Source organism: Hevea brasiliensis, chromosome 2 (assembly GCF_030052815.1).
Source record: "Hevea brasiliensis isolate MT/VB/25A 57/8 chromosome 2, ASM3005281v1, whole genome shotgun sequence".
NCBI classification, from domain to species: domain Eukaryota; kingdom Viridiplantae; phylum Streptophyta; class Magnoliopsida; order Malpighiales; family Euphorbiaceae; genus Hevea; species Hevea brasiliensis.
In genome coordinates, this window is record NC_079494.1 from 89,432,527 (window position 1) to 89,457,913 (window position 25,387).

Consider the following 25,387-nt stretch of genomic DNA (forward strand, 5'->3'; position numbering starts at 1 on the left):
ATACAAGATAATCTGTGCTATCTCAGGTCTAAAGATTATATGCACTGATATGATATATGAGAAAACATTGACAAGAGTAAACTCCATGTGCTTGTCATAAGTGTCACTGGCTCAGCCTATTTATCATTTATAAGTGCCTATCATGTTTGTCATATGGCATGAGACTCACCATTCCATCTTATTTATATCTCATATAAATAACTTGGGAACAAACATGAATACAATCTTTCTGGATAAGTCATGTCCTTATTATGAAGTATCCTCGATTGTGAACCTATTTATGATACTTTGTGCTAGAAATATTGTCACTCATATTCTTAACAACTTAAGAATAATATTTCTAACAAAATATCAATGGACCTTTTCTATTACACATAAATATATTATGTAAACGGAAAAGTGGAAATGCCTTTTATTAATAAAAATATATACAAGATACATACTAAATGATATGCTCTAGGGCATACTACTAACAATCTCCCACTAGCACTAGAGCCATTCATTACAATACCTTAGACCCATCTTCTCAAGATGTCAGTCTAACTGAGCTTGTGACAAAGGCTTAGTGAATGGATCAGCTGAATTTTTCAGCTGATGTTATTTTTCTGCATGGCTATATCGCCTTTGCCCAACTATATGTCTGATAATGTGGTAGTGCCTTTCTATGTGTTTGGATTTTGGGTGAGACCTTAGTTCCTTAGCCTGTATGACTGCTCCATTGTTGTCACAGTGTAGTGGAACTGCTGACTCAATGGAAGGAACTACTGTAAGTTCTGTCACGAACTTCTTTATCCAAACAGCTTCCTTTGCAGCATCTGATGCAGCAATATACTCAGCCTCAGTAGTGGAATCTGCAGTCGTGCTCTGTTTGGAACTCTTCCAACTGACTGCACCTCCATTACAAATGAACACATATCCAGAGGTAGACTTTCTATCATCGATATCTGATTGGAAATCAGAATCAATATAACCATCCAATTGCAAGTCTTCCACCTCCATAAATCAAGAATAAATCCTTAGTTCTTCTGAAGTACTTAAGGATATTCTTGACAGCTATCCAGTCTTCCAAACCTGGATTGGATTGATACCTGCTAGTCAAACTAACAGCATATGCGATATCCGGCCTAGTACACAACATTGCATACATTAAACTTCCAATAGCCGAAGCATAAGGAATCCTGGCCATCTTATCTCTTTCTTCAGGTGTCTTTGGAGACATCTCTTTAGAAAGGTGGATACCATGTCTCACTGTTAACAATCCTCTCTTGGAATCAAGCATGTTAAACCTCTTTAACACCTTTTCCAAGTATAGACTTTGGGATAAACCAATTATTCTTTTCGCTCTATCTCTATAGATGCGAATCCCAAGAATATAGGTTGCCTCCCCTAAATCTTTCATGGAGAATGTATTTGACAACCATACCTTTATAGTCGTCAACATACCTGTGTCATTACCCATCAATAGTACGTCATCCACATATAAGACAAGGAAAGTGATAGCACTGTCACTAACCTTCTTATATACACGTGGCTCATCCTCATTTTTGATAAAACCAAAGGATTTAATGGCTTCATCAAAACGAATGTTCCAACTCCTCGAAGCTTGTTTCAACCCATAAATGGATCACTTTAGCTTGCATACCTTGGAACCATCTTGGGATTCAAATCCCCTAGGTTGTTCCATGAAAATGTTTTCTTCAATGTATCTATTGAGAAAAGCTGTTTTGACATCCATCTGCCAAATCTCATAATCATAGTACGCAGCTATTGCTAGTAAAATCCTAATTGATTTAAGCATGGCAACAGGCGAGAAAGTCTCCTCATAGTCGATTCCTTGCCTTTGGCGAAACCCTTTCGCTACTAGCCTTGCTTTATAGGTCTCTACCTTTCCATTAGAACCAATTTTCTTCTTAAAAACCCATTTGTTCCCTATAGGTACAATACCTTCAGGTGGGTCAACAAGATCCCAAACTTGATTCTTATACATGGAATCAATCTCGGATTTCATAGCTTCAATCCATTTTGAAGAGTCTATATCTGATATAGCTTCTTCATAGGTAAATGGATCATCCCCATGATCTACTTCTTCATGAGTAGACAACTCTTGTTCTTTTTCATGAAGAAAACCATATCTCACTGGTGGGTGAGATACCCTGGTTGTTCTACGAGGAACAGCTGTAGATGTTTCATCAACGGGTATTGGTTGACTAGATGGATCTATATCCATCTGATCTGTTGGTTGGTCAGAATTCTCCAATTCTAACTCTATTTGCCTTCCTTTGCCTCCTTCTTGAACAAACTATTGTTCAAGAAATGTGGCATCTCTACTTATCACAACCTTTTGTGAAGTAGACAAATAAAAATAATATCCAAAACTATCTTTTGGATATCCAACAAATTGACCTTTTTCTGATCTGGTCTCCAATTTATCAGTGTTCAGCTTTTTGATATAAGCTGGACAACCCCAAATCTTAACATGCTTAAGACTTGGTTTTCTTCCATGCCATATCTCATAAGGTGTGGAAGAAACTGATTTTGATGGAATCCTATTCAGAATATACAAAGCTGATTCTAATGCAAATCCCCAAAAGGAGATTGGCATATCAGTATAGCTCATCATACTACGTACCATATCTAATAGGGTACGATTTCTCCTTTCAGATACACCATTCAGCTGTGGCGTTCCTGGAGGAGTCAGCTGAGAAACAATGCCATGCTCTCTCAAGTATTCATCAAATTCAGTACTCAAATATTCACCTCCACGATCTGATCGAAGAGCTTTAATACTCTTTCCTGTTTGATTTTCTACTTCAGATTTAAATTCTTTGAATTTTTCAAAAGATTCATGTTTGTATTTCATCAAATACAAATACCCAAACCTTGATTTATCATCAGTAAAGGTAATAAAATAATGAAAGCCCCCTCTAGCCATTTCTTTAAATGGACCACATACATCACTATGTATTAGCTCCAAAATATTTTCAGCTCTTAGCCCCTGTCCAACAAAGGGTGATCTAGTCATTTTGCCCTGAAGGCAAGATTCACAAGTTGGAGTAGGCTCAGAGCCCAATGAGGATAAAATCCCCATTTTCTCCAGTTCTGCAATCCTATCTTCTGCAACATGACATAACCTTAAGTACCAAATATATTTTGAACTTAAGTTGGTTTTCACCATGGCATTGCATTCATTTAGATTGCTATACTCTGGCCAGTGGAAACACTTTCTTACTGGCAATGGAAACACTTTCCTGTTAGTAATGGAAACACTTTCCTGTTGGCAGTGGAGACACTTTCCTTTGCCTTCATCAGCTTTAGTCTTCCTTTTCTGTTTAGCTATTTTCTTAGAAGGACCAGGAATCTGAGGTTTCTTTTTCTTATTGCCCTTCTTCTTGTTGGACTTTCCCAGTAAGAAGATGCAATTAAAGCTACCTCTTTTCCTTTATTGCTCAGCATATTCTTTTGGGCAATAACCAGCATGTTGAGTAAACCAGCTAAGGTGCATTCCTGTTTAGTCATATGGAAATTTGTCACAAAATTCCCAAAAGACTCAGGAAGGGACTGAAGGATTAAATCCGTCTGTAGTTGGAAATCCATGTTGAAGTCAAGATGTTCCAACTGCTCAATTAGCCGAATCATCTTGTGGACATGATCCCCAACATTCTGTCCCTCAGACATCCTCATACGGAATAGCTGTCCAGATATCTCATACCTAGCATTCCCTTTGTGCTCACCATACAACTCTTGTAGGTGAAGGAGGATCTCACTCGCACTGCATGTTCTCATGTTACTTCTGTAACTCATTACTCATGGAAGCAAGCATGTAACACTTAGCTCTCATATCATGCTCCTTCCACTTGTCCAAAGTTTCATGTTCCTCTTGTGTGGCCTCTGGAGGTAAGGGACCAGGAACATTTGAATCTAGAACATATCCTATATGTTCAAGGTTCAGGACAAGTTTCAAATTTCTTAGCCAATCGCATGATTAGGTCCTGTCAACCTATTGTGATCAAGTATGCTTGCAAGGGTATTGGATGGTGGTGGTTGTTTTGTGCTCATTTTTATCGTAAAATTAATCTGCAGAAAATAGCCAGATTAATTAGTAAATGTATCATGTAATTAACCAAACTGATTATGGTCTTTTAATCAAATTGGTCCTCCCACTAACTTAGCGAATCCTACACTTCCAAAGTAGAAAACGGAAATCCTAGTTGGATGGATTTCTAGTGGGTGGTTGAATTCTTATAATTCTATTGATCATCCTCAGGTACATCCATTATTGGAATTACAATAAACTATAAGTGAGCAACTCCTTGCCCATCACATCTCATGTGAGGTTCAATCCTTTACCTAGCCCCTAATGCTCAAAATCTCAGGTACATCCATTATTGACTTATCTTGCATTAGTTAAGTTGATCCCATAGAGCCAGTAATTATGCAAATAATTTTAATGTCCTCAGGTACATCCAATATTGGCCACTAAACCATTTACATATTTACAACATCTCATGCTTAACAATTATTCTTAAGAAAATCTCTTAAATTAATTACATCTCATGCAACTATTTAAAATTTCTTTAAATAATTGCCCCAATGGAGGGCCTATGTTATAATTACTTTAATTATAGCATTTCCAACTTAATCATTTGTTTGGAAGATTTTATGGTCATTCTAATTACTATTAAGGTCTCACTTTGCACATTATCCATTTAGCATGCATATATCATATAATAGCATACATTCCCATACATCTCATGCATTCATGGATAAGCAGTAAATATGGTATGATCATGGACTTTCTAAGGGATTCAATTCTGAGCCACTAAGAATTGAATCAGGGCATTCCTAGGTGCATTTTATTCATTCATTTTACAAGAGTTGCTGAAGGAGTATATAATCAACACTTGATCTTGAATTCCTCCCACTGGTCCCACCAATGCTCTTGACCTCCTTGAACTTCTTGCAATCCAATATTACATAGTAATCCTTGGCATACCAAGGCGAATTTACAAGAACTTAAATAAATGAAATTACAACCCAAAAATTATTACAAACTTAATAATACATGCCCAAAATAAATTAAAATAAATTAATTAATTTACAATCCCAAAGAAACATAAAAGAAATAAATCCAATCACATTGGTCTTTTATAGTCCATGATCATCCATCATGCATATCACTATTTAACAATTAAATAAAATATACATACTTAAATTAAATTGAATATCTCATATTCAACTTAAAAATTCAGATTTGAATATGATTCAAATAAATTTAAAAATTCAGATTTGAATCTCATTCAAATAAATTTAAAAATTCAAATTTGAATCACATTCAAACAACTTTAAAAATTCAGATTTGAATCACATTCAAACATTTTTTAAAAAATCAGATTTGAATCACATTCAAATATTTTTTAAAAAATCAGATCTGAATTTTATTCAATCAATTTTAAAAAATCAGATTTAAATATGATTCAAACAACTTTAAAAATTCAGATTTGAATCACATTCAAATAACTTTTAAAATTCAGATTTGAATCACATTCAAACAATTTTTAAAATTCTGATTTGAATCATAATTTAATTGTGTGATAAAAATTCTAATTAAACAATTTAATTAGACATAAAATGGATCTTAAATCATACAACAATTGCACATTCACCATCCATTTACCTTTGCACACCATTGTGATGCATCAACCATGCACACCATGGTGTTCATCATTTGTGCCGCCACTTTGACTTTGCAACCAGCAATAAACTCTTGATCTCATGATCAAACACACAATTAAATCATATAAACATCAATCTAAATGGCAAATATAGTGGCTCTGATACCAATTGAAGGAACAAGCGTGAAAAACACAAGATTATACCATTGAATTCAAAAATTTTCACCTAGGGTCACATGCACCATGCAAGATTTATTTTTATCTATTTGATTTCAATGATAAACAACATATTAAAACTCTTTTAATATGTTTTTGGATCTGTATTTGCCATTTAAGATTTTAAAATTAATCAGATTAATTTTAGAACCCTAGATTAAATCAAGAATGATTACACTAACCTCTTGATGTGCCGCATATGTCTGCGCTTTGAGATTCGTCTTGAGACACCAAATGTTGTCCTCTAGCTTGTCCACACCAAGAACACCTATGGCAGCCCTTGAACAGCTTCTAAAGCCTTTTCTATTAATTAGAAATTCAAGTTCTGCCTTTTAAGAGATTAGAGATGTAAACAAGACACTAGAAACAATTTCTAGTGTTCTTAATTCAAGAGATTGATGGCTAATCTCTTTGAATTGATGAGAGATGAAGAGAAATAGCTGGAGAGGCTCAAAGTGGCGTGACAAATGAGAGGAGAGGCTGCTGGTTATTTTTCTTTTCATAACCACACTTAAATAGCTAGGTTAACACATTAAACCCTAGCCACATGTCACCTTTTGATTAGCTCTAGGTTTAAGTGACCCAATCACATTGTGCCAAGTGTCAAACCTATATTTAATCTTGATTTTAATCATCTTACATGATTAAAAACATTTGGCAAGCTTATGTGTTATGCCATGTGTCACCATCTCATGGTGCCACGTGTCACACTGTGAAATGACCAAAATGCCCCTGTGTCTTAATTTTGAGTTCTTAACCCAAAACAATTATTTTCTTCTTCTAATTAATTTATATCAAATATAAATTAATTAATTAATCTCTATTAATTAATTTCTCATCAATTAAATTCATATTTAAACACTTTAAATATAAATTTAATTTATACTACATCCAATAATCTAGATTTGGTTTCAAGTCATGCTAGGGACTTTGCAATTTAATTGCAAACCAAATCTATTTAATTAATCAATTAAACTCTTTAATTAATTAATTAAATCATATTTAAATAGGTGATAACTTGTGTATTTGTGTGACTTACTAGGCTCATCACTAATTGGCAATGAGACATGATATCAACTCTTAATATCATCAGAACTCTTTCTTACCATAAATGATTTCTCTAAATCATTTTATGAACCTCATAGACCATGGTTAACACCTAGCATAGCATGCCATGGCCACCCAATTAGTAATAAGGTTTACCTTAAATGAACCTATAATCATATGTTACCATGCACTAGAATCTCTCTCTACAAAATCCCAACTCAAGCCGAGTCATGGTTTATGTCAAACTCCATTTGCTATGAATATTATGTTCTCTTTTAATTCCAGTTCTTGATTAAAAGATTTTCTCATCGTAAACTCTTTTACAATAGATCTATCTGTCCTGGCCAGGAACTTGAAACATCAAGAACAATTAAATGAACATAGGATTTTATCTCTATTTACTTAGAGGAACAAATTCCATCTTGATCAACACCTACCTCCATATATAACTAGTAGGAGCCAACATATGCCCATATACCCATACACAGTACAAGTATGAAAGCAGTATCAAACTCAAACTACCTATATACAAGATAACTGTGCTATCTCAGGTCTAAAGATTATATGCACTGATATGATTTATGACAAAACATTGACAAGAGTAAACTCCATGTGCTTGTCATAAGTGTCACTGGTTCGACCTACTTATCATTTATAAGTGCCTATCATGTTTGTCATATGGCATGAGACTCACCATTCCATCTTATTTATATCTCATATAAATAACTTGGGAACAAACATGAATACAATCTTTCTGGATAAGTCATGTCCTTATTATGAAGTATCCTCGATTGTGAACCTATTTATGATACTTTGTGCTAGAAATATTGTCACTCATATTCTTAACAACTTAAGAATAATATTTCTAACAAAATATCAATGGACCTTTTCTATTACACATAAATATATTATGTAAACGGAAAAGTGGAAATGCCTTTTATTAATAAAAATATATACAAGATACATACTAAATGATATGCTCTAGGGCATACTACTAACAGACTTTTCCATATTTTGGCCGACCTTCGAAGGCAAGGATCATTTGAAATTGAAACTTTATTATCCGTTCTCGACCGATGTCCCAATCACAGGTAGCTTTCCTGAACTTACTTATCGCTCGTCCCTAGAACAAATCGATCTCACGCTTAAGTTAGATTGTTTTCTGATCTCTTGGTCTTTATCAGATGAGTTCGAGTCAATATTGGGTCTCTGGACCATCCAATCTTTCCTACTGTTGTTCTCCGATCTCTCTATATACAAATATCACAGAATCTCATTTGACTAATATTGTGATCGGGCTTCTTGCTTGAATTCCCCAGATATTCCTCAAAATGAAGTTAAGGTTTTTATCCAGCCTAATAATGATTCAAGCCCGTGTCAAATCTTTGCAACTCTAATATTCTAAGGTTCCATCTGGTATTTGGTCATGGCTCCATCCGATCTCATGTTCGAATGTATGGTTTTTCCGATCTCTTATCTTTTAATTAATAGTCGCTCTCAGGTTTTATGTTCAATTGCATTCGATCAATTAAGTACTCAGACAATTTGGTTTGGATGCTTTCCGATCTTATCAAGAAATTGAACATAAAAGACTTCAATTCATTTTAAAATAAAATGTACAAGTCATTCGGCAGGAGGGTCTCCCCTAACCTACTCTCCGAGCACAGTATCAGTTCTATCATATTCTCTCTCTCTCTCAGGCTCCTCCTCATTCTCCTCTTTACCTCTAGGGACAAGATCCACCATCCAGGAAAAGTCTTCCTCATGATAGCGCCTTACAAGGTTGGCTAGAAGATCACCATGCGCATTCACATAAGCACTAGCTTCCCTCGTCACGGCCTCTTCTTCTTTCACTCTGATCGCCTTGGTAAGGCAGGTGACATCGACAGTTAGGCAGGCTCGAGTTTCTTTGAGTTCCTGCTCCAGTTTAGCTATCCTATCCTCACAAGATTTCGTCTGACCCTCAATCTTCACGATGTAGTCCTGAGTAAATGAAAGTTGGGATTTGGTGGAAGTAGCGTCCTGGACTGCCTTCAAAATTTCTTGTCTCAAGAGATGAGCCTTTTCTCTGATTATATGTTGATTCACAAGGCTCTCTATGCTCAGGCTCATCGTTTGAGCCAGGAGGCCGTTAATGCTATCCGGAGTTAGCCTATTCCGATCATCCTGAAAGTAGATGGTGGCACCTAAAACCTTGGCCAGGCCAGGATTCCCCCGAACCGAGCGATTCTTCTTTAGCGAGTGGATGAGGACTTAGGCACCACGAGAGAGGGTCCTCACAGCAGGTTGGGAAGACCCTCATTTTGCACTTGAAGAAACCGGCAGAGGTGGTGGCTCATCTTGTCGAGGAGGGGAAGGAGCGATCTCTATCTCTAGGGTCGGCTGTCCCAAAGGTTGGGACGAAGAGCCTGACACTTCTATTGAGTCTCGCCCTAGCATCTGGGATATGGCAGCAATTTTCATTTCTCGCACTTTCCGGGTGACCTCCCTCGCCTCCAGCCATGCCTACACAAAAAACAAGTTAGTGAGATCACCAAAGTCAGGAGGCTAAAGATTTAGGTTATACCGATCCTGAGTCTGAGGTCAGAGAGCTGCAGTTCATAATCCTCATGGGCGATCATCTGCATTAGCCACCACTTCAGTTCGGCCATAACTGCATCTAGACATGAATACTTGTGAATAGCTGCCTGATCCTTCAATTCCTTTACCATGACATCCTCGTCTCTGTTTAGGGCGATCTTTTTTGGAACTGAAGGGACCAGGTACTGCCAACTGCATGGGATGCCCTTAAAGCTATTCGGGATCTTACTCCTAAATATGAAAAACCAGTTCTTCCAATTCTTTAATGAAGAAGGGAGATCGGTAAAAAGCCCATAGTACAGCTTGGCTTGGAAAAACCAATACTCATCGTCCTTTCGTCGAGTTAGGCTATGTAACTCAGCGAATACCTTTGCTATAGGAATGTGCTTTTTAGCTCGACATAAGCCTTTGAAAGCCACCAGAATTCGCCAAGAGTTTGGGTGCACTTGTGCTATGCATACATGATGAAACTTCAGAACAACTCTAAAGAAATTGTCCAAGGGGAATCGAAGCCTGGCCTTCAATTGTTCTTCATATACCATGATTATATCGTTTTCTTCAAAGAAATGATCAGTTCAGAGATTGCCGTGACATCTGATGGGCTCGAAGGAGTCAGTCTGAAGCTTGTATTCCTGACTAATGGACTGTAGATCGGTTTCCTTGAGGACCGACAGTAACTCATCCATGGGTAAGTTTTCTTTCCCTGAAGAAAATGCTTCTGAAGGTTGTATTCCTGACTAATGGACTGCAGATCAGTTTCCTTGAGGACCGACAGTAACTCATCCATGGGTAAGTTTTCTTTCCCTGAAGAAAATGATTGTTTTGATTGGGTCGCCCGACCATGGGCTGAGACAGAGGTTGTACAAGGTTCGGGTTACCCGCATGGCCTGACCACCTCAACTTCATCTGATGTTAATGAGATATGAATGGAGGGAGGACTAGCAGCTTTCTGACCATCGATACCGCTCATTTTCAGAACACAAAAAGAAAAATTAATAGAGAAAAGATCAAAACCCTTATCGGAGTGTAAATCAGTGCCTGAAAACTTTAGAAAGCAAGAGGAAGTGTTGAAATCGCTACAGGAAGGTTTGAAAATGACATAAGGAAACAAATGACTCACCTTTCCCCTATTTATACCCATTTGAGCATTAAATGCTCATGAAGTCCCAAGTGACACATTGATTAGCAGAACGGGGCAGCCTTCTTGCGATGTCGCAAGAAGGTTCCAGAAACATAGAAAAAAATAGGATAAATGAGATCGATCAACTAAGGTCATTAGATTAAACAAACTTCCAAACCCATAGATCGGCGAATGGCGATTCGTCTAGGGATCAGATCGGGTACACTTGTCAGAGATCAAAAAAATAACCAATGCAATAACTAAACAAAAACATTCAAATAAAAATTTCATTTCATTTCCAAAAGATCGGATTACATCATTTGGGCGATCTCAAAAGATCATATTACATCATTTGGGTGATCTCTCAAAATCAGCACTACATTCTTCCTAGCTTAAGGCTACTCTGAAGCCTAGAATGCTGGCTTATGTCAAAGCCTAGTCTTGTGGCTGAATCAAAAGATGTGTTTGATCAGAAAGCCAGCCACAAATATTAGATAGATGTGCAGCTCAGATAGGGTGACTATGACTCTCATAATATTGAGCAGGGTCATTGTCAATGTCATTAACCAGAACCGAGTTGCATTCGGGATGCCCGATATGGTTGGAAGCCAAGTGAACTTCAAGAGGTGGTCACCGACATCAAGATTGAAATTAGTAGTCCTCTTGTCCGAGATTGGTTTACCGATTGTACCGATAGACCAATTCAAGATCGGCACAGCCGTCACTTTCGATCTTGATCAATAAATTAGTCTAGTTTCCTCACTGTCATTAGATGACGTTCTCATAGCTCTATGATCGCTGGGGTCATAAATTTTTAGGCAAGGGCGAAGGAAACAGTCGAAAAAATATCAAAATGGCCATTATAATTAGAATTATCACCGGAAAAGCTAGAATTGGGGAAGTGGTGCATTGAAAATAAACTGAAAAAGGAAAAGTGAAGTGTGAAGGTGATTTCCTATTGCTGCATATATATAGGGCCCTGGCATTTATTGCATACAGAACTCGAAGCAGACCCATCGATAACTAAAGAATTTATTGCTTTGACCAATGCAAGTTAGATAGAGAGGAAAGATCAGGAATGAGAGAGATCGGGAAATAAGAGGGGACCCAATGCAAGAGATAGAGATCGGAATAATGACCCTAAAAGGGTATGGTCATAATGGGAAGATCGAAAGAAATAGGAGATAACCTATAGAGATCGAAGAGCGCAGAGGGGTTAAATAACTTCCGGTCAGAACATTCAATTAACTTTCTTCATCATTAGATCCGAGTTCATTAAAGCATTATAGGCATGATCAGATTCTCACCACACATCTCATTTGCAAGGATGCCCTCCTAGCTGCCAGATGCCAAAATGGTTAAAACAGCCCTGTACATCCCGATCTATACCATTGATTATAATTGTAAGGATGGATCTGGAGCCCTCGGATCAAAAGCAGATGATAGATTTGGCACATTTTATTCCCAGCCTTTGGATCCATTTCATAAGGTAAGACCCTTGACCGTTGGATTAAGAGGAGAAAGGACAGATATTCTGAATGAAATCCCGACCCTCAATTTTGATTCTCTTTAATTCTTAGACATCAATTATGTCCTTTTGAATCTAAGCCTTCCATCTCCCCCTGATAAGATCCTGACCCTTCATTTTGGGTGCTCGTTCCCTATAAATACCTGCATGTAACACTGTAGAAAAAAAAAAAGGGGGTATTATTGTGGAAAGACTCTAGATTTTGATTCAATCTTCCTACTTGTCATTTTGAGCTGTCGAAGTGTTGAGAAACTTTAGGAACCAGTTTTCTGAAGTATTTCATCCAAAGGAGCTCTAAATCCTAAGATTTTCATTTTTAGTTCCTGTGCACCACCCTTTGAAATCATCTTCACTCCGCCTCATTCCCACCGCCCTAATATCTGTGCATTAACCTCTGAGCTCAACTTCGTTTCGATCCATTCCTATTACCTCAGGTAAGGTCAAGTCCTTCGACCGTTAGCTTTCACCTCTCCAAGATTTGTGGATACCGAAGTCAGCTCGCCTATCTCCTCAACTTTCCACTGGTAAGAGTATAAACTGTCATTTTGTTGAATACCTTTGGTTTGTTTTCTCCAGTTTTCTTTTAAAGTTTCTTTTATATCAAGTCACATTAAATCTCAGAATAGGTTATCTAGGCCAGTATTTATTTCCTGTCCCTTCTTTTTATTCATTCATAAACTTTATTTATCATCACCTAGTTTTCATTCCTTTCGAGATGTAGACATTCAAGTCATAGGCGACCTATAAATACTCTAAAGAATATAGGAAGGAGTACCTTAACATGAGAGTTTTTGGTCTAAAATAAATGAAAAATGATAAAGGAAAATAAGTGTAACAAAAGTCGAATAGGTTGGAAACAAAATTAGGTCAAGCAAATAATTTATGAGATCGGGCCTTGGAATGAGCCCAGACGATAAGGCAATAAATCTAGAATCAAGACAAGTTCAGATCTCGGGTGAGTGACTAAAAGAGATTGGATGCCACTAATCAAAGAGTTTTGATAAAGCAATCATGTGGAAGATCAGCAAGGAGTTTGGTGTTTCATCCACCATCTAGTTATAAGGTCCTGTAGGCTAGGAAAAGCTTTACATAGGGGTTTCCTGTGTCTTCGCTACTTCATAAAAAGGGTCAAAAAGGATCCTTTATTTGAACCTTTGGTTCAAATTTCCTATAAAATGCCATTCTAATAAACATGTTAAGAGATCAAGAAAGAGTTCTTACCCGAACTTAGCCTTTTTAACGCAATATATCAAGAGATCGGGGGAGAGTTCTTACCCGAACTCAGCTTAATTTTTAATGCAATACATAGAGATCGGGGGAGAGTTCTTACCCGAATTCTCAGCCAAATTTTTAATGAAATATGTGTAGATCGAGGGAGAGTTCTTACCCACAATCCTCCACCTAAATTTTAACATAATACATTAAGAGATTGGAGGAGAGTTCTTACCCGAACTCAGTCTAATTTTTAACATAATATATTAAGAGATCGGGGGAGAGTTCTTACTCAAACTTAGCTTAATTTTTAATTCAATACATGGAGATCAGGGGAGAGTTCTTACTTGAATTCTTAGCCAAAATTTTAATGAAATATGTGGAGATCGGGGGAGAGTTCTTACCTGAAATCCTCCGCCTAAATTTTAACAAAATACATTAAGAGATCGGGAGAGAGTTCTTATCTGAATTCTCTTAGTTTAAGTTCAAACTAAAATATACCAAGAGATTGGGGGAGAGTTCTTACCCAAGCTCTCTAATTAAATGCTTAATACACTAAGGGATCCGTGGGAGAGGTCTTCTCAAAGTATCCTGAATACTAGGTTGAGGTCCAATGGAGAGTTCTCCTCAAGGCACTCATATTTATAAGACAAAATTTCCTTGACAGTATCACGACTTCAGTATTCACATCAACCCCCTAAAAATCTATTACATAACACTTATTCACTAATGGGTCATCTCATGTACTCGTATTCTTAGGCAACCCAAAATAGTGAAATATCAAATATTCCTTTTATCCACACAAAGGATTAACATTGTCATTTTACCCCTTAAATTACCAATTTATAAAGAGCACAACATCAAGAGTGCTTACCCTCATTGAGGGACGAGGTGGGGTGCCTAAAACCTTCCCCACCCGTATACGAACCTTGAACCTAGAATCTCTATTTTCAAAGTGGATTTTTATTTTTACAAATGGTTTTCTTTAATTTCCCTCAAAATTAAAGTGGCTACTCCTCACTTTTTCCACTTCGGTGGGAATTTGTCCAGCGACCACAAAAACTCTTGTGACACACATTACTAGTCAAACATAAATGTTGACTTTTTCACACTTAATAGATATGTTAGTCCTAGTTGCACTATGATCCCTCATTTTTAGTTTAACACTTGTTGGCATCAATTGCCAATCTTAATTCAAGACTCATTATATGTTATTTCAAAATTTCAGATCTCATAGCAAATGTTTACTGTTCCATTAGACTAAGCTATAGTGGGAATTTGGCAAAATTCTCTTCATCAAAGTTGTTTCTTATTGTGTTTTATTTAATTCCCTTTTTGAATCACTCCATTTGGAGTTGTATAACTCAAGTTATGATTAAATAACCATAACTAAGTCAATTCTGAATTTCTGGTTTCCTTACTAATTAATTTTGGTATTGAATTTAACCAATTTTTTTGGATAGCTTGTAGTAACATTTAGGCCTAGAATTCTACATAGAATTTGTTACCCTATGTCTTATGATCAATTAAAAATTTTATTTGAAATTTTTCATGCCTTATAGAATTACTTATTGTCAAATTATTGGACTGGACTTAAATTGTCCTATACTGATATGATTCTCAATTAGGTCAGTAGCTTTAACCTATAATATAAGCTTCTTACATTCATAATTTTAGATGGTGTCTAAAACAACATTTTAGCTCTGTTTCTTAGCTTTCCAGAACTATATGGCACATCTCAATTGAAGTTTTCTAGTGAGAGATATCATTAAAAGACTATGCTGGAGTCAATAGTCACTTATGCAATTTCCAGATTTTGTGCATCAAATTGTTCAAACTAATTGACCAATTTCTCTTGGTTTCTGGATTTTGGTCCAAATACCAATTTTGTAAGTCTATGTCTTATTTAAACTTTGGCACTAATTTCATGTCATTTGGAGTTCTATAGACCAAGATATGGTCTTTTTATCAAAGCTGGACAGGTTGCATATGTATAGCAAAATCTGGGCAGTTTTGGTAATGGACAGTTTTGGTAACCTAAATTGGGCAAGCAATTTGACTTGATTAATGGCATTTCTGGTCTTTGTGCCCTTCACAAAAGTTGTATCCCTATGTCTAAGCTTTCTAATGGTATAAATTTCAAGTCATTTGGACCTATCTACAGTGAGATATGACCAAATGAATAAATACTGTTCATTTGGTCATTTTCTGGGTTCACAATTTGTCAATCCAAATTAGGGCAGATTTTAGGTCACTTTTTGGCTAGAATTTTGGCATAGTTTCTCCATGGAAAATGGTCCACTTTAGGTCTATTTTTACCTCCAATTGGCTTCATACCAACTAGGATTACACAATTTAGGTTATGGCTCAAAATGCACACTGCCCTCAATAATTACTCAACCTGCACACAAATTGCACTTCCAATTTTCATTCTCCAACTCCCAAACTCCACATTAACATTTATAGCACTTCTAATTATCATCAATCAAACCTCAATTTGGTCAAATTTCCAACAACATCAATCAAGCCTCAATTAATTAATTCAAAACCCTAATTTAAATGATCAAAGCCAACATTTCACATTCAGTTAAATTTCTATCACATGTAACTTTAACCCTCAACCTATAACTCATTCATCAACCTCACAATTCACCTTTTACATACATGACATTATCAATCTCTCATGCTTTCAAGGCTGCCAAAAATGAAGTCATTACACAAGTCTTATCAACCAATCTCAATTTGCCAATTTGAAACAATTATACAAAATCCCCAAATTATCTTCAAACCCTAATTCAAATTTCCCCCAATTTGTACATATCACATGCAATTAAATTCTAGTACATGTAATTAACTTAATCAACATCACTATCCATCATTTACATATAAACATAAATTGAACTCCTTTAGTTTCCATGGCTACCGAATCCAAGTCTCCCAAATTCTCATCAATTTTCTCATCATGCTAACTCAATTAAACCTCAAATCAAGGATTAAGGAAGAATGGTGGGAAGATTAAGCACTAACCTTGAATTAAAACTTTCCCAAGCATGTAAAACTTCAAGATTTCCCTTTCTTTTTGCTGCCTATATATTTCCTAAGATGTGAGGACCAACTTTAGTGAAGTAAGCTTGTGATTTTATGGTGAGAAGGGAGGGATTGGAAGCTTGCATGAAACTCATCCATGGAGGAAAGGAAGAGCACCATTTCAGCCAAGAGGGAAAGTTAAAGAAGATGATGGAGTTAGTGGAGGCCTTTGTCGTCTTATGCCACTTATATACTCCACTAGATGTAATTTATTATTATAATAAGCAAAGTTATAATATTTCAAATAATACCCCTTTATTATCCTTAATTACATTACATATAAATTTCATTTTTCATGGGATTTTCAAAATTTAATACTACATATTTTTAATGGACATTTAGGTCAAAAGTTAATTCTAGGTGCCAAATGACCAAAATGCCCCTCTTCGATTATAGTCGGACTTTTTCGGTAATGCCGATTGAATCCCTGATCCGACAATTCCTTTAATTTCCATTTTTATCTGTACCAATTAACTAAATTGTTACACCCTACTCCTCGTAAGATGTAACATGCTTCCGTAGTACACCTAATGAATGACTGTACTTCGTCTACCGGTAACCCATTAAATATACTACAAGGGATTTTAAAACAATTTCCGATCATTTTTATAGTGGTGGAACGTTGAATATTTATTAAAAAGCCTTTATTTGAAATTTTAGTCATAGATCAAATCCTCGATTAAAATCTGGTGTTACGAATTTTTTTGAAAATTTCGGCAGAGTGCCGGCTATATTTTGAGAAAATAGTTCTTCAAAACCTGAAAAGAAACACACTCCCAATATTTTTACTCAACCACAACTCCAATAAAATTCATTTCTCTACACAATTCAATCCCAGCAATGAATAAATCATTTGTAGCAATCAACTCAGCTCATTTTTAAACCATCACTGAACATCTCAATTCAAAAAAAAGGAAATAATTTATCATTCACAAAATACAAAAATTTACTTATTTACATTGATTACAAAACTCAAAAATAAATTTGAATATTACAATAATTTGCATTTTAATTACATACCCAGAATAATATTACAAGAGTTTTTGTACAACTGCTCAAACAATTTACATACATATAATTGCATACATATATCAAAATCTAATGTACAAGGGTATACCTATAATATATCTGAAGCTAATCCCAATGAGTTTTCAAGGCGCTGCTACTGAAAATCTCACTCGGCTGCTCTATCTTTACTTTTACCTATAACAGCATACAAAGCTATCGTTGAGTGGTGAACTCAGTGGTGCACAACTATAATTTAAAACATAATATACAATACCCTGCCAAAATTTTAGCAAAGAGTTTGAAAATCTTGAAATTCAATCAAAATTCCAAAAATCAAAATATTCGTTGCCAATAAAATAAATCATTTATTAAAATGACTCTGCTCAAGAATTTCAATTTATAAAATTATAACTGAACATTTAAAGTAATTCCAGTAATTTATGTAAACAAATCTTAATTTCAATAAAATTAATTATGCATAAATCCCATTTGAAATCACAATTCTTACTATTCGAAACCCATTATTTATCTCACTAACTGTGCAAGACTAATCCATAAGGGCCATCTTCGAGGCGATTCTAACTCCCTATGGTCGGGGAGGTCGAATCGGGATTCTAACTCCCTATGGTCGGGGAGGTCAAATCATCGCGCACAGTACACACTAAAATAATGAAACTTCCGAAAGGGCCAATGAAAAACTTATTTCTAACTTGTAATAAGAGGAAAATCTAAGCTTGTGCACATACCATGATAATCAAAACAAAACTAACTCCATTGTCTCCTCAACAAGTGAGGGAGACGGGTAATGACCTAATCAAGCATCTATAGTGAGATATAAAACAATATCATGAATTTCTTTGTCATTTTTGTGAGCATAAATCACAACACAATTCAATTCAAAGTCAATTCCAATATCCAATAATAATTTTTATGCTCATCATAATTCAAAACATAAATTTGTATTTTTCCATGCAAATCCCATTTCAATCACAAATTTTTAAAACTAAACTCATTCAATTCATATCTAAAATAAAATTATAACTTAATCATTTTCCCACAACTAAACTCATTTATGCCATAACACATTTCAATAATCATTGAAATAAATTTAATAATTGGCAAAAAAAATAAATAAAGAAAATAAAATCATTTACTCTAATAAGATATGCAAAACATTAGCAACTTAAAACTAGTTGTGCACAAACCTCTTTTATCAACTCAATTTACTCAAACCTTCGTATCTCCTTCAAAGATCCCTTTTCAACTTAAACACATAAATTTAAAGTGCTTTAGTATTCATTTCTAATACTTAAATTCCAACAATTTCTTTACAGACTTATCCTACCCATTATGGTTTATAATTTCGAGTCCTTTGCATTTTTTTGTATCATGGTACTATTCAAGCCAAAATGTTGACTTTTCTATACTTAATAGGTTTATTAATTCTAATTGCACTCATATACCACATTTTGGGTGTCAAATTTATTGGCATTGCCAATTCAATTTCTAAGTCTCCTAAGAGAAATTACAATTTTCAGTTTTGGTCCCCTATTTTCTACTGTTTCATTGGTCTAGTTACTGTGAGAACTTGGCTAAGTATCCTTCATCAAAGTTGTTCCTTATTGTCTTAGATTTAATCCCATTTTTGAATCACTCCATTTGGAGTTTTTTAGCCCAAGTTATGCCTATTTTTCTAGGGCTGGTCGGATTGATCCAAACCCAGAATTCTATGCACAATTCTGGATCTTGCAGTTTTGGTAATCCAACTTTGGGTGACAATTCAGCTTGGTTATGGGTAGAATTTGGGTTGGTGTTCTTTATAAAAGTTGTAGTGATATGTCATATCTTTCCAATGCCACAAAAATCAGGTCATTTGGACCTTCCTAGGCCAAGTTATGGCCAAATGAACAAACACTGTTCATTTAGTCATTTTGGTACAATGGCAGTGCACATTACCCGAATTCGACCTGATTGTTCACTAACTTGGAGTCACTTTCTGGGCATGGTTTCTGCATGAAAAATGTGTCATTATGTGTCTAGTTTCATCTCCAATTGGCCTCACACCAATTGGAGTGGTATAATTATAGTTTTGGTCCCTGAAAGAGACCTAGGTTAGGTTGTCCAGAATTGGACCCCCACCTATCTGAATTTGGTTTTACTTCTAACCATTCAAACACATCCTAATTTGTCAAAATTGACCATTTTAAGTCTCATTTAGTTCAAAGTGCATTAATTTACCAAATTCTCAAATTTTCTCCCCAAAAACCTAAGGATTAAGAACCCAAATTTTGGCATATGTCTTAATTGATGCAATTAAAGTAGATATTCAACTTCTACACATTTAATTACACTCAATTAGCATTTCAATTGTACCAAACTCAAGCAAACCCTAGTTCTCCTAAGGTTAACCAAAATCCCTAATTAGTCTACCATGTTTAATGTAACACCCTCACTGTAGTAATTCCGCACATTCTACTGTTCCAGTGACCGGTGTTGGTCTGGACAGCTAGAACGTCTGGAAAAAAAATTTAAACTAAAGTGAGGAACTATAATTAACTCAAATATTAACAAGAAAAAATGTAGGAAAAATTTTAGAAATAAAATACAACCGAGTTAAATGAGCAGGTGCCCTAGCGATGGGTAACCCAGTGGGAAGCTGCGGTCCTTGCAACTAGGAGCCCTAAACCCGTGAGAAAATTCATGAAATAATTTTTGGGATTCCAAAGAAGAGTCATTGAGGTTTCTATGGCATTAAAATGCCAAGAAAAGACTTAGAAAAATTTTTAGATCAGTACAGACAATTTTAGTCTATTAAGCCAAACGAAGGGCATTTTGGTCATTTCGCCTTCAGAGACGATTTTTGGCCGACTTGTCCAGTTAAGTAAATAATTATTATGATCTAAAATATGAATAAATATTGCTAAAAATTGAATTGAAAATGAGTAGAGAAAAGAAGAAAAGAAAATAAAAGAAATTAGGAATTATAACGTCATATGATGTCATTAAACACTCTCCACCCAATCACTATTTGACAAGCAAATTAAAAGGGATTAAAACGACAGAAAAATGAGATAAAAATGAAATAATTCCAACAGCCCCTTCTTCTTATTCCCGCACCAAAGAGAAAAAAGAGAAGAAGACCACCATTAAAGCTCCAAATGAGCTTGATTCCCTAGCCAACTACACCATAAAACCTCACCCTCTCTTCACAAAAAATTTCCCTTACCACTAGAGCTAGACTTGGGCAGCCATTAGAAGAGGAGAAAGTGAAGGAAAGTGAAGGGTAAAAATTTATCCAAGAATTTAGTGCTAATTTTCTTGCTTCCATTCTTTTTCTAAGCATGAATTTAAGTTGAGTTAAGTTGAAAATTTGATGAAAAATGAATTAAAGATGCATGAACTTGCCCCATGAAATTTTGGTAGCCTTAGGGTACCTAGGGTTTCAACAATTTGATTGCATAATAGTTATGTATGGCTGCCATTAAACATGATTTTGGTGTTTTAATTCATGGATTGTATGTATATAGAGAATTGAAATTATTGGAGTTAGGGTTTAAGCACCAAAATTTGGATTTTGTTTAAGTATTGGTGAAAAGAGGTTGTAATGGTCAATTAGTGACCATTTGGTCATGTTTGAGTAGGAAATTGAGTGAATGGTGCCAAGAGAATTGAGGTTATGTATGCTGTCCAGTGTGCACTGCAGGACTAGTTGTGAGTCTAGCAGGTTTGGGCAGCCATAAATGGAGTTGTATAGGTTCAATTGGTACAAGACCAATTGGACATGAAGCTAGAAACATAATGGCACAACTTTGGTGAAGAAATCCTGCTCAGAAAACTAAACCAAGTTGACCTAAAAATTGCCCTAATCCAGGTGACTTGCATTCTGCCTGGGCAAAATGACCAAATGAACAGTATTTATTCATTTGGTCATAACTCAGTGTAGAAGGGCGCAATTGACCTGAAATTTTACCATAAGATAGCTGAGACATTGCTCTAAAACTTTCATGAAGAATGCAAATCCAAATTCTGACCATAACCTAGTCAAATTGCCAACCAAACTTAGGTCACCAAATCTGGCAGAACCAAATTGCCCAGAAATTCTGGGTACAGGTCAATCTGGCCAGTTATGGTAAAATAACCATAACTTGAGCTACAAAACTCCAAATGGAGTGATTCAAAAAAGAAAATGTAACTAGACACAATAAGGAACACCTTTTATGAAGACAATTTTGTCAAATTCCTACTGTACAAATGACCAATGGAACAGTAAACCTAGGATATGAAATCTGAAAATTTTGAATAACATAAGATAAGCTTTGAAATGGTATTGGAAATCAATACCAATTAAAATAAAATGCAAAATGTGGTATCTTGGAGAACTTAGATTCAATAAATTTATTATGTATTAAAAAGTCAACAATTTGAGTGAATAGTAATGTGAATAGTAATACAAAAACACAAAGTATAATAACTAATTTGGTAGAGGAAATTAAGGTATAAAATTTGGAATCCATGGAACATTAATGGATTACTTGGAATAGAAATAGTAATTCACCTAAATGACTTAATGAACTTTTAAGTTATGTAAGTATATAGTTAAGATTTGTATTCCCATTACTAGTAGGTCTAATAAAACATGAGTGATACCACTTCAATATGAAATGAAATTAACCTAGATGGATTGTTGAGTATAAATGGGATGAGGTTTACATTAGGATTTATGTTCCCATTACAAATAAGATATTAACACCTTGTATGAGTTATGAATTCATATAAATATTGTAATGAATAAATGAATCACATGAAAATATGAATGGAACATTAGTTTTCTTTATAAGAGAAAGGAAGAATGTTTTGAGAACAATGGTACATGAACACCATTGTTGTGAATTGTGATCAATATGAATGATGTAAGGAATGCATGAATATTATGATGAATGTATAAATTATGGAATTTGTCATGAAATAATGAAGTCATAAAACACAATATATTAATATTTAATGATATTATGCGCCCTTATATTGCCTAGACATGTGTGTCAGATTGGATAGTTTGGCATGCCAATAGGGTATTATTTTAGCAGTACTGCGAAAGGCTTTAGGCCTGTATTCATGGCTTTATGCCCGCATTCGTGGCTTTATGCTTGCACTCATGGCTTAATGCTCGATTATGTGATATCATGGCTTTTTAGCCATACTGACTGCATATGTGGTTGACGTTCTGCGTCCCATGGTATGACAGCCTGAGGCACCGCAGTGTCCAGTGCCAACGACCCATTATCTAGTTTAGTCAGCCTGTCATAGGTTACTTGGGCAGTGAAATTTATTAAAATAAGTTAAGCATATTAGCAATTAAAAATATTAGAAATTAAATAAAATAAATGAGTAAGATGACCTAAAATAAATTAAAATAGTTATTTATTAGAAAGAATCAAAATGAACTGGACCGATATTAAAATTTACTTATTATGAGATAATCTGAGATAACCTAGCAAGTATTGAGAAAATGCTAAAAGATTAGCAAAGAAAATTATAACATAAATAAATATTACAAATGTGACTTATATAATAATATAAGCATAAATTTATTATTTTTAGATTATTTTTCTTTATACATTATTATTGTACATTGGTGAAATAAATACTTCCAAAGAAGACTAAATTAGGATAAAACATATTAAATTTTAGAAACTGCATGTGAAGTATAAATAAATCTTAATTATCCAAATTTTGTTTCTATCTTTATTTGTATATTATTTTCTTGTTATATTATTGCACCACTAAGCAGCAATGTTTAGCGCGATGGAATTGTTTCCTTCGTGCAGGTACTGAAGCTAGAATCCAATGGACGTTTGACTGGAAATTTTGGGAGTTCTGATCTGCAGAAGTGTCTGAAATATTCAAGATTATCACCTCCTCAGCAATGCATGTAGATAGGGCCCATATAGATTATATTTTATATTTTGTATAAAATGCTTAGATATTGTATTGTAATGTATATTATGAACAGGTAATTAATAGGAATACGATGTAAATTATTTAATTAGCTTTTTCATATGTAATTAATTTATATATCATGTAAATTATGAAATTTTGTAATTATTTTGTAAATTATGTAAATTAAGGAAATTTGAAAATTTTGCTTATGTAATTTGAGAATGTTTACATATGAATTGAGTATGAATGGAAATGCATGGATGAGATTTGAAATATGAGAAAATTATGAGAATGATTGATGAGATAATTATGATTGGCATGGATAAGATTTTATTTTGAAAATATTGTTGAATTTCAAACAGGTGAATATTGAAATATGCCAAAAGATAATAAAACAGGAGAAACTCTATTGGTTTCTCCGTCGAAAAATAATTGAAGTTAAATTAAACGAATTCAAAATTATTAAAAAAAAAATAAAGTAAGATAAGTTAGGGTGCTCCGGCACCGATTGTAGCACGCCTTGCTCGGCTACACTGTAGTCGGGTGAGGGGTGTTACATTTAATTTGTTTGAATTTTTTACAATTCTAAGTTATTTCAAGTGCCTAAGCATGCATTTAACTAGGAAATGAAGAGTTAGAACACTAACCTTTTCTTTGAATTCCAATTCCTCAAATCCTTCACTTTCTCCCTTCCTTTTCTTCTTCACTCTTCTTGCCTAGGTTAATTTAGAAGCTTACTAGGGTTTAGGGTTAGATTTTGTGGGAGAAAATCAAGTTATTCAAGCTTGAATAACTCTTCAATGGTGGACACAAATGGAGGTGAGAGTGAGAATGAGGTTCGGCCGGCTTGGGTGAGGGAAGAAGATAGGATTTTCTTTTTAATTTTATGTGTTTTTATCTTTAAATTGACTTAGTCAAAGAATTTAAATAAATTAAAAATCAATTTGATGTCATGCATGATGTCACCTTGATGAGGTCATAATTCAATTTTCATTTTCTTTTCTTTTTCCTTTATTTTTCCATGGTTCTTTAATTTAAATCTACATTTCAAAATTTTCATTTCTCAAATTTTATTGGACAATTAGGTCATGAGTCACCTCTAGGGGTGAATTGACCAATTTGCCCTTCGCCGATCTTATTCGGTTTACTAATATTACTGTATTTCTTTCGGAACCCTGACTTAATTATTTGATCTGATTCTCAAACTTTTTCTATGATTTTCACATTTCCCCTAGCTTCATAATTTTCCCTAGGATTGCAGTGTCACAATGCCCCATACGAATTTAGGGTTTTGACTGATCTCGCAGTCACTTCCCGGTGTGGTCACCCATTGCTGTGACTCCTGGCTTATTTAACCTTTTTATGCTTTGTTTTTCTTATTTATACTTGCCCTTCTGGTAATCACTATTCATTTTCATTCAGGGCTTTTCTCAATAACTTAAATATAATTCTAATCCTCTTAATTGTTCGGACCGATATCGGTCACCGGAACAATGATTTTCACAGGACCATGCATGTAGGGGTGTTACATAAATTTTCTTTGACATTTTCAATGTCATTTATACCTCAGTAGACCTTTAATTAAGTCCCAAAAATATTTCCTAGGGTTCCCCATGATCTTGGGATTGTCAACTGTCTACGCAGTGACTTCCCAGTGCGGTCACCCATTGCTATGGTTTCGGCTCGTTTAACCTAGTTGCATTTCCTTTCTTTTATTTTCTCTTCAATTTTCTTGTATTTTCTTATCATGTATTCCATCATTTTATGCATCCTCACTATCATTTAAGTATAGTTCCAGACATTCTGATGGTTCGGACAGCCATTGGTCACTGGAACAGTAGAACGTGCGAACTACCCAAAGTTAGGATGTCACAACTCTTCCCCTCTAAAAAGGAATTTTGTCCTCGAAATTCATTGGATTCAAATAACTGAGAATTTCATTATCTCATAATTATTGTTCACTCCCCCATTATTGTTTCC